Source organism: Drosophila gunungcola, unplaced genomic scaffold (assembly GCF_025200985.1).
Source record: "Drosophila gunungcola strain Sukarami unplaced genomic scaffold, Dgunungcola_SK_2 000019F, whole genome shotgun sequence".
NCBI classification, from domain to species: Eukaryota; Metazoa; Arthropoda; class Insecta; order Diptera; family Drosophilidae; genus Drosophila; species Drosophila gunungcola.
The window spans coordinates 642791-658689 of record NW_026453201.1 but is presented as its reverse complement, the minus strand read 5'-3'; the positions used below and the strand labels follow the sequence as shown (position 1 = coordinate 658689).

At 40.0% G+C, this 15899-nt stretch overlaps 1 protein-coding gene across 16 annotated transcripts in view; it reads right to left on the bottom strand.

The window, feature by feature from the left end:
• The window catches only part of LOC128263826 (uncharacterized), a 457572-nt gene that overhangs the window by 72844 nt on the left and 368829 nt on the right, over positions 1–15899 (bottom strand). The window lies entirely within an intron of this gene.

Here is a 15899-nt window from a genome sequence, read left to right as displayed (position 1 = left end):
GATACACTCTGAACTTTGCTATGGCCTCGATAATCGCTAACACCTCTAATTCGTTGCTTGAATATTTTCGCTGAGCATTCGTTGTTTTCCTACTCATGAAGTAGACAGGGTGAAATTGGCCGTCATCTGGTGATTTTTGCAAAAGCACGACGCCAAAACCATCGATTGATGCATCAGTATGTACCTCGGTGTCATACTTCGGGTTGTAAATTGCCAAAACAGGGGTGGAAGTCAAGTACTTTTTTAAGGATTCAATCGCATTCTTTTCTTCTGGACCAATTACGAAATTTGCTTAATTTTTAATCAGATCAGTCAGGGGTTTTGAAATAAGAGCATAGTTGTAAATAAACTTTCTAAAGTACCCGGTAAGATCCAGAAAACTCTCTAGCTGTTTGAGATTCTGTGGAGTCTTGAATTTCGAAACGGCATCGATCTTCTGAGGCGTCGGGGAAATTGTTTTATTCTCGATGATGTGACCTAAAAACTGAATACGGGTCTGCAGGAATTGACATTTCTTTAGGTTGGTTTCTAGCCCATAGTTGCTGCCAGTTCCTATAACTTCTTTGAGGTTCGATACAGCCTCCTTTTCGTCCTTTGCTGGTATAATGATATCGTCAACGTAAGGGAGAGCGATTCCTTTGCGAGTCAGCGTTAGGAAAATCGTATTAATGTGTCTCTGAAACACTCCAGGTGACTTTGACAAACCAAAAGGCACCTTAAGGAACTGGTACTGCCCGCTTTGGGTCACGAATGAGGTGTACTTCTTGCTGGAATCGGAAACTGGCAGATGAAAAAAGCCATTCCTCAAGTCAATCGTGCTGAACATCATAGCTTCTTGTAAGCGATCAAGTTGGTCGTCAATCAGGGGCAACGGAAAATGGTCTTTTATTATTACCTTGTTGATTCGCCTGAAATCCAAGCACTACCGGGCTTGTAAATTCAGAGTCGGACTCTTCGATTACGCCGTTTGAGAGCCACTGCTCGATCTGATCGTCAATTACTTTCGTTTCAGCGAATGCAAATATACGCGGACGCGAAAAAATTGGGGTTTTGTCGTTTAAAATGATTTTCATTTCAATGTTTGTTGACTTCGATGGTTTAGGAATGTACTTCGTTATTAGTTCACGCACCTCTTTCTTTGCATACTCACTGGCTGATTGATTAATATCGAGTTCTTCGTTGTTGCTTCGATTTGCATTAAATTGGATTCCAATTCATCTTTGTCAAGATTTTTCAACTTTCGCACACGTAAACTACTTGGACTGAACGAAACTTCTGCTTGCAGGCACAGTTCTTGCCCTATTATCAAACGAGTGTATATACAATCACACGGAACTATAAAGAAGTTCAAGTCATAAACACTGTTGTCAATCGATACTGCTTGCTTACACTGTCCAATCGGCTTGATCTTATTGGCATTGCGATCTGCACTCTATCAACCTTGGCAAAGCTAACTGCTTGTACAAGTCTTCACGCAAAATGTTGAACTTGCTGCCCGTATCAAACAGCGCCACGCAATTCTGATTTTGAATCTAAACTGCTTTGCTCGTCATGACACTGTGCTCACTTAAAATTCGCGCGTTGGGCTTGCTTTCTGCGACTGCCTTTTCACTTTGTGGACAATTCTTGGAAATGTGCCCATATTTGTGGCACTTGAAACACTTTCTTCCTTTTTCTTTGTTGCTGCATCCACCAGAAATATGTCCCTTTTCACCACAGTTTTAGCAAACGACTTATTTTTTGCCACCTTTTGAACCACTTTTTGCTGCAAAATCGTTTTTGTCTTTCACACTTCCTTCCAGAACTTTCGATTTTGCACTTATTGTATGGTAGTCCTTTAATTTGTACTTGAATTCGTTTATGTTTTTACCACCGTACAGAATTGATTTATTTGAAGAAAGTTCGTCGATACCGTCGATCACATATTGAATAAGTGCTTATTCCTCAACATTTCCTCGGGATGCAATGTCTTTCATGCGATAAAAGTATTCTTGCACATTTTCGTTTGCACGTCTTTTGCTGTCTCCTAGTTGCTTATGTATTTGTTTGCTGCTTACTCTCGACCTGATCTCATTTAGCAAAGACTCCTTTAATGCATTCCACGAATTTAATCCATTTTCGCTCAATACAAACATCTTAGCGACACCTTTAAGTGACTTTTTGGCGCTTTTGTAGCGCATTCCAACCCATAAGTAAGGCTTGATCTTCAAAGTCGCTTATCCATACCTCAACTGGAATTTCATCACTCCCATCAAAATGTTTAATTAACTCTTCTATGTCTCGAAAACTTAGAGCAAAACGCGGCATTTCAACTTCCTTGATTCGTTGCGAATTCGACTTTCTCTTCCTTTTGCCTGTAGAAGGTATTTCTACTTCTGTTGAAATTACACTTCTAATTTCATCATCATTTTGGCTGTCTTCGTCATTTTCCTTCTCTCTTCATCGGTTTCCTCGCTCTCTGAATCGTCCACTTCGTAGAAAATTCGTCATTTTCGTCATACTGAAAGCAAGCAAATTCACGTAAACGTTTGCGATTGTTTCTGTCCCCTTCTCCTTCGAATATGAATTTGTGAAGTGCACAAATGCTTTCTTTCGATGCACTTTTGAGCGTATTGGAAATCAGATTGTTTAAACAAGAAAAAAATGTTATTTTCACAGTCGTCTTGAGTCACTTTTCACTTTCACCTTTAGCTTTCCTCGGATCATTCCGGCGAGCTCCCAAATGTGGAGTTTTTACTTATTAAGTAGGTTATTATTTAAAAGTTTGATTATTAATATTAAACATAGTAAGAAATCTGAATCTTTGAGTTTGATTTAACCGTCTTCTCGTCGTTCGCTTGAGCACGTCTTTACTCAACTCGTTCCCGTCAGCCACTATCGCTCGTCTTCTCGATATGTTGATCTGCTCGTCTCCTCGTCGTCACATCTCGTTGTAGTGATCGTCGTCTTCTTTTCCATCGGCTCGTCTTCCTCTGGAATGCGTCATTTGACCATCTACTCGTCTTCTTAGTTTTAGCTGCTTTTGTCGTTGTCTAGGGCGTCATGTCATAATAATGCAATCTCACTCCCACATGAATGGATGGCCAGGATTTGGAATGCCATATACAATGATGGGTTATCCATTCAGGACAGATAACCTTAATCAGACAGAAGCCTCTAAATATGTTAGACCGAACCGTAATTACCACAACAGAAACACGAAGTGGAATTATGGCCGAAATAATCGTGACAGGCAGTGGTATGGCAACAGCTATAACAACAGCAAGCCAAGAGAAGGCCAGTAAGCGATCCAGGCAGCTGGAGATGGAGGTAGTGGCCAATTAAGAATGTCTAAGAATTCAAATTATTCGGGACAATCATATAACTCAAATAATTTGAGGCAGTCGAATAATTCGACGAGTCGATGAGCGGTCAACTGCATAATATCCAAGAGGACGAGGCAAATTTTTTGCAATCAGCCTCGAACAACCAACAGGATATTTAGGAACAAGGAGGGGACACTCCACCCTACCATATGTAACGATCAGAATTACCCCACACAAAACAATAAAATTACTAATTGATACAGGATCCTCTTAATCTCTCATTCGTCCCGAATTAGCTCAACCACAGTATGTGAAGGAGCTCCATGACCCAAAAGCCATTAAGACAGTTACCCAATCGCACACGATTTTGCAGGAAGCACATGTACCAATGTTTAAAGAATTCGGAGGAGTAGAAAAAATGAGATTATTGCTCTTCAGATTTCATCAGTTTTTCGAGGGATTATTTGGTTTAGACTTGCTACAACAAATGAAAGCCGTGATTGATATTGAGTGGGGTTGGCCCCGCACGGCGGACACACTAAGTATAGACCCAGCGAGGTCCACTCAATAGAAGCAGGGACAAAAGCAGTTATTCCTATTCCGGTACGGGTACCCGATGGGGATTTCTTATTAAATAAAATAATAGTAAAAGAGGATTTGATCATTTCAGAGGGCAGTGGCTGGAAAGAGCCTGGTCGAAATAACAAACTATGCAGTCAAAGATCAGGAATTATTTTTGGAGGAACCATTGAAAGTTGTTGAATTCGAAACTGACAAACATTTCGAGCTCAATAATATAGAGACACAGATAATGGAAATAAGAAGATACCATTTGATAAGATCAGAACGGAAAATTTAAATAGCGAATAGCTTAAAGACCTTCAACGAATTTGTAAGAAATATCAGAAAGTATTCCATAAAGCGTGCCGGTGTACGCTAGGACGTACAGGTATGCATTCGAAGAAAGACAGGAGGTGAGAAGACAGCTAGAAAAGCTGTTAGATCAGAAGATTGTTAGATATATCCATTCTTCTTGGAGTGCGCCGGTTTGGCTAGTGCCCAAGAAGAAGGATGCCTCTGGAGAGAGGAAATGGAGAATGGTGGTGGACTATAGGAAACTTAACGAGAATCAATGACGTATTGGATAGCTTGGGTAGGGCTAATTACTTCTCAACCTTAGATTTGGCGAGTGGATATCACCAGATCGAGGTGAAGGAAGAAGACATCCCGAAAACTGTCTTCTCGGTGGAAGGGGGACACTTTGAGTATGTCCGAATGCCGTTCGGGCTAAATAACGCCCCAGCAACCTTTCAAAGGTTAATGAACAATATTTTCGGAGTGTTGCTAGGAAAGTGCTGTCTCATATATATGGATGTCATTATGGTGTACTAGACAACCCTGCAAGAACACGTAACGGATTTGGAAAAAGTCTTTAAGAAACTTGCGGAGACAAACTTCAAGTATCAACTAGACAAGACAGAGTTTTTAAGAAAAGAGGTGGAATACTTAGGAAATGTGGTAACCCAACAAGGGATCAGACCGAACCCAGGAAAGATCGAAGCGATAAAAAAAAGATTCGAGATTCCCAAGACTAGGAAGCAGATAAAATCGTTCCTAGGTCTGTTGGGATACTATAGGAAGTTCCTAAGGGCTTCGCGGCTATACACAAGCCATTGACAAGACAGTTGAAAGGAAAAAAGGCTGTGCAGATAGACCAAGAATACAAAGATGCATTTGAGGTATGCAAGACCTTACTGTGCAATGATCCAATCTTGCAGTTTCCTGACTTCGATAAGCCTTTCATACTTACCACAGATGCAAGTAACTATGCTATTGGGGCCGTCCTATCCCAAGGAAATTTGGGAACGGACAGACCAATAGCATACGCTAGCAGAACTCTGTCAGAATCAGAAGTAAACTATGCCACAAAAGAAAAGGAAATGTTCGCCATTATTTGGGCGATTAAGCATTTTAGACATTACGTATTCGGCACAATGTCATTCATTCAGCGACGAAACTAACACCGCAGGAGTTGTTCACAGGGAGAACGCATAACTTCCTAAATAACGTGTCCTTAAACAACGAACACGATTATTTACAGAAGATTTCAAGCGGAGCTTTATCCAAGAATTAAGGAAAAAGTTCAGCAAGAAAAGAACAAAAGAATAGAGGAGGCGAATGTCGACAGACAAAGCCCGGACACAGTACAACCAGGAGACACAATATTAAGGAAGGAAAACAGGAGGGATAAATTAACTCCTCGTTTTTCAAAACACAAGGTGATAAGAGACAACGGTCTCACACTAACCTCTACTAAACCACAAAAAATCCATAAAGAAAAATCAGAAGATTAATCAAACCAAACGAACAATAATTACTGGTGGTCAAGGATCATGGCCGCAGAAAGAAAACTCGAGATCCGGCCATTGCTAGGGGAAGAACCGCTAGCGCAAATAAATCTAGGCGCTGCAAAGATATTACAAACTCATAAATCATTGGTACACATAGTAAAATTACAAGAATATCAAAAGGCAATAGAACACTTGGAACGAACACTCACAGAGGTAGTTGAAGACTCGGAAACAAGGAACCTTGTTCAGGTTTTGCAAACAAATTACAGATGATCAAGAACAGATTAGAGGCAATATGCCCCAGGAAGAGAAAAGCAAGGGGACTAATCAATGAATTAGGATCTGTAGTTAAATCCATAACAGGGAACTTAGACGCGGAAGACGCAGAAAGGTTAGAAGAGGAGATAAGGAAAATGCACGAAGAGGAAAGGAGATTGAAAGAGAATTTGAGTTCTTTAGGAAGGACAGGAGCTAAAATCACGATAATGTTTAAGAACTTGACGAAATATATAAACGATGAGCAAAGCCGAGTAACGAAATTTATTAATAATTACAAGAATGGAATCAGCACGACGTTTTTAGAGGAAGACAAGAGGATTTATATGATAGAATATATCGATAGAATTGCGATAACCATTGGTTTGCTAGGGCTAAACTTGAATGAGTTAGCCAAAAGTTTATTATTAGCAAAGATTGAGCTTATCTCGAAATATGTAGTAAACAGTAAAGAAGAAATGTACTGTTATAAAGATAAATGTCAGAAGATAAGAAATTTGTAAATTTGTAAGGATGATAAGATTGTAAATCAAATTAATGAAGAATGTCATAAAAGTCTGATTAGCGGAAAGGAAGCGGATTGTGAGACGAGGGATGCCGGTCTAGTAACCAGGATCATCGAACCAGAGGAGGGCTACGGAGAAAATTTAAAACTGCAAACAGACTGTGGACAGAACAGAACCATGAATGTGTAAGCAATGATCACATTTAGCGAGTGCAGAGTCATGGTGAACAACGTCCAATATGAGGCGGTAGAGAAACTTGGTACGGCAAAACTAAGGCTGGAGATACCACAAATTTCAACCATGAAAAAGAACAGAACAACCCAAGAATTGGGAATCCATGAACGACCACCTTCACACCAGTCGCCCCACCTGCTAGTTTTGCACCAACCATTGTCACTTTCACCCCAACCATCGCTCCACTATGGTCGGTGGTTCAGTCTAAGGGGGGAGGAGTTACCGCCTCAGCACATTCCCTCGGCGGTCCCCCACCTAAACCCCAACGGTTGACAAGCAGCTAGAAACCAAACATCGCGGCCACTGCTGAATCCAAGTCCCATATATATATCCGGTCCAATTACGAATCCATTCCGCTAGGTCAGCATATTGATGTAAACACTAAGCTTTGAACAAAGAATTATAAAATTAAGAATTCATTCTGATTTTATTTGCATTTATTTGGTCGGGCTCTACCCCGGGACAATTATTGAAGAACCTACATTAGTTAAATCGCGCTAAGCTGAAAACCGGAAAAACAGGCGAATTGCAAAGCAAACTACTCGCTCACTATGGTTTGAAATCTGATTAAAACGATTAGGATGCGATTGAAGTGGATGATGATGAGGATGGATCTTTTGCATCGGTGAATTCAGACAATTACCAGGCAGGTGCAGGAAATGGTGCGCCCAGGGAAAAGCGAATGTAAGCGGACAGAATAGTCAAATTGGAAATGCGAACACAGGTAGATCGTGGTTTAATTAAAGGATGTAGGGGGGAGTGTGTCACAGCTTTCGGGAACTGGTTCCCCTGGATCAGTGGATCGAGGAACTTGAAGAGTGTGAACTTACGGTTGAATGGAGTCAGTTGCAGGTGTTTATATATGCAAAACAATTGCTCAGCGGTGCGGCTAAGCTTAACGTTCGTAGTCAGCGTAGTACTGGCGATTTGAGCTTATTGAAAGCTGCATTGCCAGAAAAATTTGGGGTTAAAGTTAAATCGGCAGAGGTTTATCGTAGACTTGGCAAGCGCTTACAAAAAAAAACCAAAACGTTACAAGAGTACCTGTACGCGTTAATGGAGTTGGCGAAGCCAATTGATTTAGACGATGAAAGCTTGATCGAATACTTTGTCGACGGTATTCCAGACTCGAAGGGAAACAAGGCTTTACTTTATCAAGCCAAGAATCTAAAGGAGCCGAAAGTTCAAATTGAGGCACACCAGAAAATCCGAGGATCAGTGAAGCACGTTAAGTATGACTCTCACTTTTATAAAGGTGAAAAGGAGACAGTGAAAGCAGTTGAGAAAGTTAGGAAATGTTTTAACTGTGGTGATGAGTCTCACATCAAGAAAGATTGTCCCAAGAGAGACAACAAGTGCTTTAGGTGCAACCAGCCAGGACATAGAGCAGCCCAGTGCAAGGTCAAGCTAGTAGCTTAACAGGAAAAGGCAACTAATCTAGTGCAGCTGAAAGGCAGGGTGAAGCATGTTTCATTTGGGAAAGTAACTTTCAAAGGGTTGGTAGATACGGGAGCAGACTTGTGATTATTGCTACGCAACGTTTTTATATGGCTCGGAGTAGAAAACTTAACAGGAGGTGAAAAATGTTTGACAGTAATTGGGGAAAGTTAAATTGTGACTTCTGGAAGCCTGACAATACCAGTACAGATTGATGGCAGCAATCTCAACGTAGAATTCCACATTATATCGGACGAAGACATGGCATTTAATGCAATTTTAGGTGGAACTCTTCTAGATAGTGTCGATATGAAAGTGACAATGGACGGAACCGAGTTGGTTCGAAGAACAAACTGTCGGGTCGGTAAAGAACCAAAGTTTGAAGTTCGTGAGAAAGAGAAAAACGGAACTTCATGCTCAGAGCTGCAGAATGAATTTCAGAGTTTGTGTATGATGACCATGAATCAGGTAGGAAGCAAGCTAGAGGTAGACGTTTCACATTTGCCACATTCGCAGATAGGTGTTGTGAAACGCATGATAGACGAATACAAACCAATTAGGAATGTTCGTTGTCCGGTCGAGATGAAGATTTTGTTAAGCGATGATTTGCCAGTTTTTCAGCATCCTCGTCGTAGTTGACGAGCAGGTTCAGGAGTGGCTTGAACTAAGGATTATCAACCAAGTACTTCAGAGTACGATTCTCAGATCGTACTCGTGGCAAAAAAGAATGGCCAGAAGCGATTGTGAATGAAAAAAAATTGAGGGAAATTTTCCTTTGATACAGATGGACAACTTGATTGAGAAGTTACAGGGAGCGACAATTTTTACGACACTGGATTTGACGAATGGTTATTTTCATGTTCCGGTAGAAGTAGACTCCCGAAAGTATACCTCATTTTTTACACAAAACGGAAAGTACGAGAGCCGTTTGGCAATTCGATCTCGCCGGCAGTTTTTACGCGTTTTATAATAGCAATGTTCGAACACCATTGCGCCCTTTTTAAGTGATTTGGTTTGGAATGACATTGGAACATTGTGGATGTGTAATAGCAGCTCTGCGCAATAATTATAAATTATTTTGGATAACACTGTGCGAAGGATCTTGCTGCTCTAAAGCAAGTCTATGACAGCGAGTGCCTTATATTTTTTGATGGCATATCTCGACTTTTTGAGATACAGGCCATCTAAAGTCCATCTGCAAGCGCAAAGCGGTCGCTTATTGATACAGTATCGGCAATATATGAGTCCTTGTTGTCCGTTGGCGACAAAAAGGTTATTGCAAACGCACTATTAATTCACATTGTCATGTCATTAAAATTATGATTTACTTGCGTATATGTCTAAAAACATTGAAGCAATGATGATTTGCAGCTCATTATTAGGTAGTTATTTTATATAAATTTATTATTTCTATTGGAGCTTTATGATATAGTCGTCCTATTTTGATGAAATTTTAAACGTAATTCTGAAATATTTATCCATTACTATATGTCGAAGAACTTATAGAAAAATTTATAAACACCAAAGTTATAATTTTTTTTTATTTACTTTTATGATTGTTCCTATGGGAGCTATATGCTATAGTTGTCCGATTTTGATGAAATTAAAACCGTAATTCTGAAATATTAAACCATTACTATATCTCGAAGAACTAAACAAAAAATTAAAAAACAGCAAAGTTATAATTTTTTTTCATTTATTTTTCCGATTGTTCCTATGGGAGCTATATGCTATAGTCGTCCGATTTTGATGAAATGAAACCGTAAATCGGAAATATTTTACCATTACTATATGTCGAAGAACTAAACAAAAAATTAAAAAACAGCAAAGTTATAATTTTTTTTATTTATTTTTTCGATTGTTCCTATGGGAGCTATAGCAATAGAAAGACAAGTTTTGGGAAAGTTTCATTCAGATAGGACAGACGGACATGGCTAGATCGACTCGCCTAGTGATACTGATCAAGAATATATATACCTTATAGGGTCGGAAATGTCTCCTTCACTGCGTTGCTAACTTCTGACTGAAATTATAATACCCTCTGCAAGGGTATAAAAATACTCTGACTTTGCAAAACACTGTTTTTGGTTGGGTGGTGTCAGGGCGGTGTAAATCAAAACAACCCCAAGGGACTGAAGCGTGTTCTATGGTGAGCAGTCTGGTCCGTTTGAAAAACTAGTTAAACGATGATGGGAGTTGGAACAAGTTCCAAATGTTTCGGGTGTCAAACTATATACCCCATAAGAAATGCTTTGTGAGAATTTGTTTCGAGAAGCGATTGTTCGTTTACTCTCTGGTCGATTACAAGTATCCTTACCGTTTAAATCTAGCCCAACGTATTTCGGATCATCGCTTGAGATGGCAAGAAGGCGTTTTTTTTATCGTTAGAGAGACGATTAACTAAAAATCCGAACACTCAGTTTATGTTTAATCAAATTATGGAAGAGTATTTGCTCTCGAAGACTACCTCGCAAGTATCTCTTAATGACCTTCTTATGGGTAGGACCAACAATACGGCCATGCTTATATTCCACTCTCTTTAGGTTTCGTTGTCTCAAATACGTAGTTGTTGCAGACATAGGTAAAGTGTACCGTCAAGTGGAGGTTGACGAGGTGCAACGAATTTTTCAATTAATTGTATGAAGAAGGCTTGCAGCATGCCCTTTAAAAACATATCGCCTAAATACTGTTACGTATGGAACAGCAAGTGCTCCATGCTTAAAGTATCTTAGTGAAAACCTTTTGCACTCTCATCTCAAGGTGCAATATGTCTGTGCACAGACTTCAACGTCGATGATCTGCTCACCGGAGCAGACACAGAGCAGGAAATGGCTGTTCTTCGGAGCGAGCTAATTGAGATCCTGGAACCAGCGGGCTTTGCTTTGACAAAATGGGCTTCCAATTGCAAAACAGGTACAAACGACAAATCGAATGCGAAAATTTTACACGGAGATCTTAGAGATCTCAAGACTTTTGGATTGACATGGAATCCACAGATTGCCGTTTTCAAGTAAGGCGTTAAGAAAGTATCCGTAGATCAGGTGGTTACAAAAAGATCAATCTTATCCTTTATCGCCATACTTTTTGATCCTTTGGGTTTGTTATGCCCAATAATAACCAGATCAAAAATATTTCTGCAAGAGGCTTGGCTTTTTGAGTCTGAACTGGGATGACCCTGTCCCCAAGACTTTGAAAAGAAGTGGAACCTAGTAAAAAACGACTATGCATTCTTGGAAAAATTGGTTATTCCAAAATTCGTTGGAACACGCAAAAAAACATTGTGTCAAATTCACGAGTTTGCTGATGCTTCTATACGGACTTATGGGTGTTGCCTTTACGTTGGTTGAGCCAAGTGGGGTGTTTGTGCAGTTGCTAACATCAAAATCTAGGGTGGCCCCTTTAAAAACAAAGACGGTGCCCAGACTAGAGCTATGTGCAGCGCATTTGTTGGCAAAGCTTTGGGAAGAAGTTCGCAACATTACCTTTTTAGTCGATAGTGTTGACCTTTGGTCCGATTCTGAAGTATTTCCTCACTGGATACAAACTCATCCATCTCAGCTTGCTAAATTTGTCTCTAATCGAATTGCTGATATACAAGACGTTGTGTCATCAGCTGTTTGGCGGCATGTGCCAACCAAGGAAAATCCTGCGGATTTAGTCTCGCGAGGATGCTCTGTTGGTACAATGGTCCTACTTTTTTACAGAAGGAAGCCGAGTGCTGGCCAATAAATTCTTATTTTCAGCTATCAGAAACAGACGCAGCACTAGAAACCAAAAAGGCACGCATTGCTCTCATCGCGGCCGATGTTGAACCATACCCGATTTTAAATATTGTAGAAAGGTAGTCGTCGTTTCTGAAAGTAGTTCGCATTGTGGCTTTGTCGGTCAGCGGTCAAGGTTGAAACAGCGTTTCTTAAAGTAGTTGAAGCTATTGAAAAGACAGCATTTGCTGAAGAAATTGTAAAATCTGCTTATATCCGTGCTGGAATTCAAAAATTAAATCCGTTACTATCTGTTGAACAGTTTGGAACGTTTTCTTACTCTTTGTTGCGAATAGGTAGTCGTCTTCTACATGCCCCCATTGCTCACAACGCTAATTAATGTTAATGCCTAAAAATTTCAAATTTGTGACCCTATACTTAAGACACTTACATAGAACCAACTGTAACGAGGGGTCCACGGTCGTTGGTTGGGCTTGTCAGAGAAGTGATTTGGCTTATAAACGAAAGACCCTTTGAAGTAAGCGGAGTGGATCTTTTTGGGCCTGTAAAAGTCTCACTTGGAATTCGGGGAAAGCAGCCAATCATGATGTACATAGCAGTGTTTGTCTGCTTTGCTTCCAAGGCTTTACACTTGGAAATTGTGAAAGATTTGACGTCAAATACATTTATTTTATGCTTATCCAGGTTTGTGGATCGTCGTGGTCCTGTTGTCAAACTTTATTGCGACAACACCGCGAATTTTGTGGGAGCTGCTCGAATCCTGAAAGAGCTTTTGGAACCTTTCGACACCAACGATCAGAGCATCATATCGTATGCTGCGGCTCACCGATTCACCATCGAATTCATCCCTCCCAAAGCGCCACATATAGGCGGCCTTTGGGAGGCGGCCGTAAAATCGACCAAGCATCTTCTTCTTAAGGCTATGGCAGCGCTATTCTGAAGGAGGACGAGCTCCATACCGTCATAGTGGAGTCCTAAATTCGACGCCGCTCATTGTATCCGTATTTTAAATCCACCTGCCTTGTGTACATACGTCACGTCTTTGATCAATTTTACAGCTTCGCTTCTGTCGTTGGCACCACCTAAGTAATGTTTTGATATATATCTTTAGAGTCTTCTTCATAGTCATTTTGAAAATCTAAGGCGTTTCTGTTTCTGACCTGTCGGGCAATATTTGGGCTACATTTAGCGCCAAAGAATAGAACAAAATTCTTTGTGCACAACGATCTGACTCCTGTACTTTAATTTGGAGAAACATCTGTTTGATGAACTACTTACAGTTGGCTGTATACGTCTAGACCCGGCAAAAGAAGAATATTTAGGCAATAAGCATGGCTCTTGGCGGCTGCATCGAAAACTATTCATAATTTGTCTGGTTTGTTACTATTACAAAAAAAGTGTGGCATATAGTTCGTCAAGGGAGTTAGAGCAGAGCAAAATTCGTTATACCTCTTCCCTTATTCAGGTTTTTTGTCAATTTTTCTTTCACACAATAATAACCTAGAATATGCATTTTTGTAACTTTCAGGTAACTTGAAGTCGTTGCTTTTTCAAAACAAACCACATTGATATTTGTTATCAACGAGTTTGAGGATTCTATTAACAATTTTCAGACATCTTTTGTTGTCAAGTGATGTTAGAAGTCATGCGGACCAATATGATTTTACCAGATTATGTAATATATCCAGACCATCATCTGGCTTGTCGTACCCTGAGTAATGGTCCACGTGGAGAGAAAAATTTGTGTCTGGAATTTCTTTGATCATCCCTACTGATCCATGAAGAACCTAACCTAGCGACGTTTTGCTAGCGACAGGCCCTTAAAATGATTAATACTTCAATTTCGCGAAAAAATAAAAAACAACTTTTTGGGTGCGCATTTTCGTAAGAACAAAATGGAAAGTCCTTTATGAACTCGTAGGTCTCGGATATGTCGCTGACTAAAACAGTCTGCAAAGGTAGATTTAGACACGCAACTGTTTTACCCTCCGTAGAGTAAATATTTTGGTTGACTGATTCTAGCCTCTGATACCCACACTAACTACCTTTGAGTCTGCATGCTCAATAGTTATAAGTCCATTGCATTTGTAAAGGACTAGTGGGTCCGTATAGTTGTAGGCCAGTTACTAGTTGCTCATCTATTAATGAAATAGTCGACGCTTCGTCAAGTAAAGCATATGTGTCGATTAATTTCTGAGGACCTATTAGTGTGACTGGGACTTTTTTAAGTAGTACCTCATTACAACCTAAGTTAATGTTACATTTAGTGTCTGAAAACGTTTTGTCATGGTCAATATTAATAGGCATTTTAAGTGAAGTGCTTGCTGCACAGTTTTTGTCATTGTGCAAAAAAAAATTTGTGATTGAACTTACAGTTTGCTGCTTTGCAAGTGTTTTTGCTCTTGCAGTTTTTCAACATGTGATTTCTACCTAGAAACGATATACACAGCTTATTTTGAGTTGTAAATTCCCAACACTTGCCGACACTCCAGGTTTTAAACTTGGGACAATGTGTTGCATAATGATCAGTAGACTTACATAAGTTGCAATAATATTTGGTTTTTTCAACCGGCTTAAATGAACTTGAGACTATTCGTGTGTTTGTGACTGGCTGATTTTGTTTACTGAAACGTGTCTTCAGCATCTTTTTACAGTTGTACAATTGTAGTCTCCACGTCCTGACTGTGCCAATTGTACGTATGTCTGTGTCTTTTACCAGTTTGCAATTAGTTGCGTCGTCATCAGTATACAGGGTTGCCCATATTCGACGGACCCATCTGACGACGCCATAACTTTTGACAGAGATGCCAGATCGCTTAATGACATACCGCGTTTGAAGCGTCAGTCCAAGCAGATTTTTACCATGGAACAATACACGCCACGCGAGAGTCATCGAAATGGCCGAAGATGACGATCAATTTTGGAACAAAATTATCATGTCCGATGAAGCCCATTTTACATTGAATGGGACCGTAAATAAGAAAAAAAAAAGCCACCGCGTTCGCCCGATTTGACGCCGCCTGACTTCTTCTTGTGGGGATATTTGAAGTCAAAGGTTTACGTTAACAAGCCAAGGACCCTAGAAGAGCTCAAGGACAACATTCGTGAAGAAATAACCGCTATTCCGGCCGAAATGTTGGCGAAAACGATGGAAAATGCTGCAAAAAGGGCACAATACGCCATCAACGCCAGAGGCGGCCATTTGAAAGATATCATATTCAAAAATTGATGTAAACAAATCTACTTGGAACAAATTAAATGATTAAGATTGCCAACCGCCAAATTTTTATTTTTTTCTTTGATTTTTAAAAAAAAAACATGGGTCCGTCGAATATGGGCAACCCTGAATATATGTATGAAATTGCGAATTACTTTTTGGTAACCCATGTGCCGTTCAGGAGGCTAAGAAGAACCATTTGTTGGGGCAGTTACCTGTTTAAGGAGTAAACCAAGTCACATATGGGGCTCGAAAGACCGAAATTCGTTCGAACGATGGGTAAATAACTCCAGGAACCGCTCGTCTGTTTGTAATTAATAGATTTAACTCTTTTAAATGATTTAAGCCGTTTATTGGATGCCTTTGTCACAGTTTTAAGACTTTTTTTTGCGCTTGTCGTCTGGCTTGTCCAATAGCCTGACAAAAAAGTGAAGTCAGTTTTAAAGAAGTTGCAACCTTCTTATGTAAAAAATAAAGGTCAAACTTTCAAAACAATTCGTTGATTTTTAAATAAAAACAATGTCAACATGATAGCTGTTGAAGAGTTAATATTTTCCGAAGCAAAATTGGAAGACCATTTAGCCGAAGACAGACCAGCTGAACTCATAATGTTTTCTAGCTCTTGGCGCGCAACCTAAAGCTCCTCCACCGACTCAGCTCCAGCTAGTAAACCGTCTACATAAAAGTTTCTGGACGCAGACTTTCATCGATCTCAAACTGCCGATACATTTTAGTTATGTCTGCAGATATTGCATATGCACGGAGACTAAAGCGTAACGGTATAGAAAATAGAGATGGTTGAATTGTTGGCCCAACCATAAGCAACTCTTTTAAAGATAGCTGAGTTTACG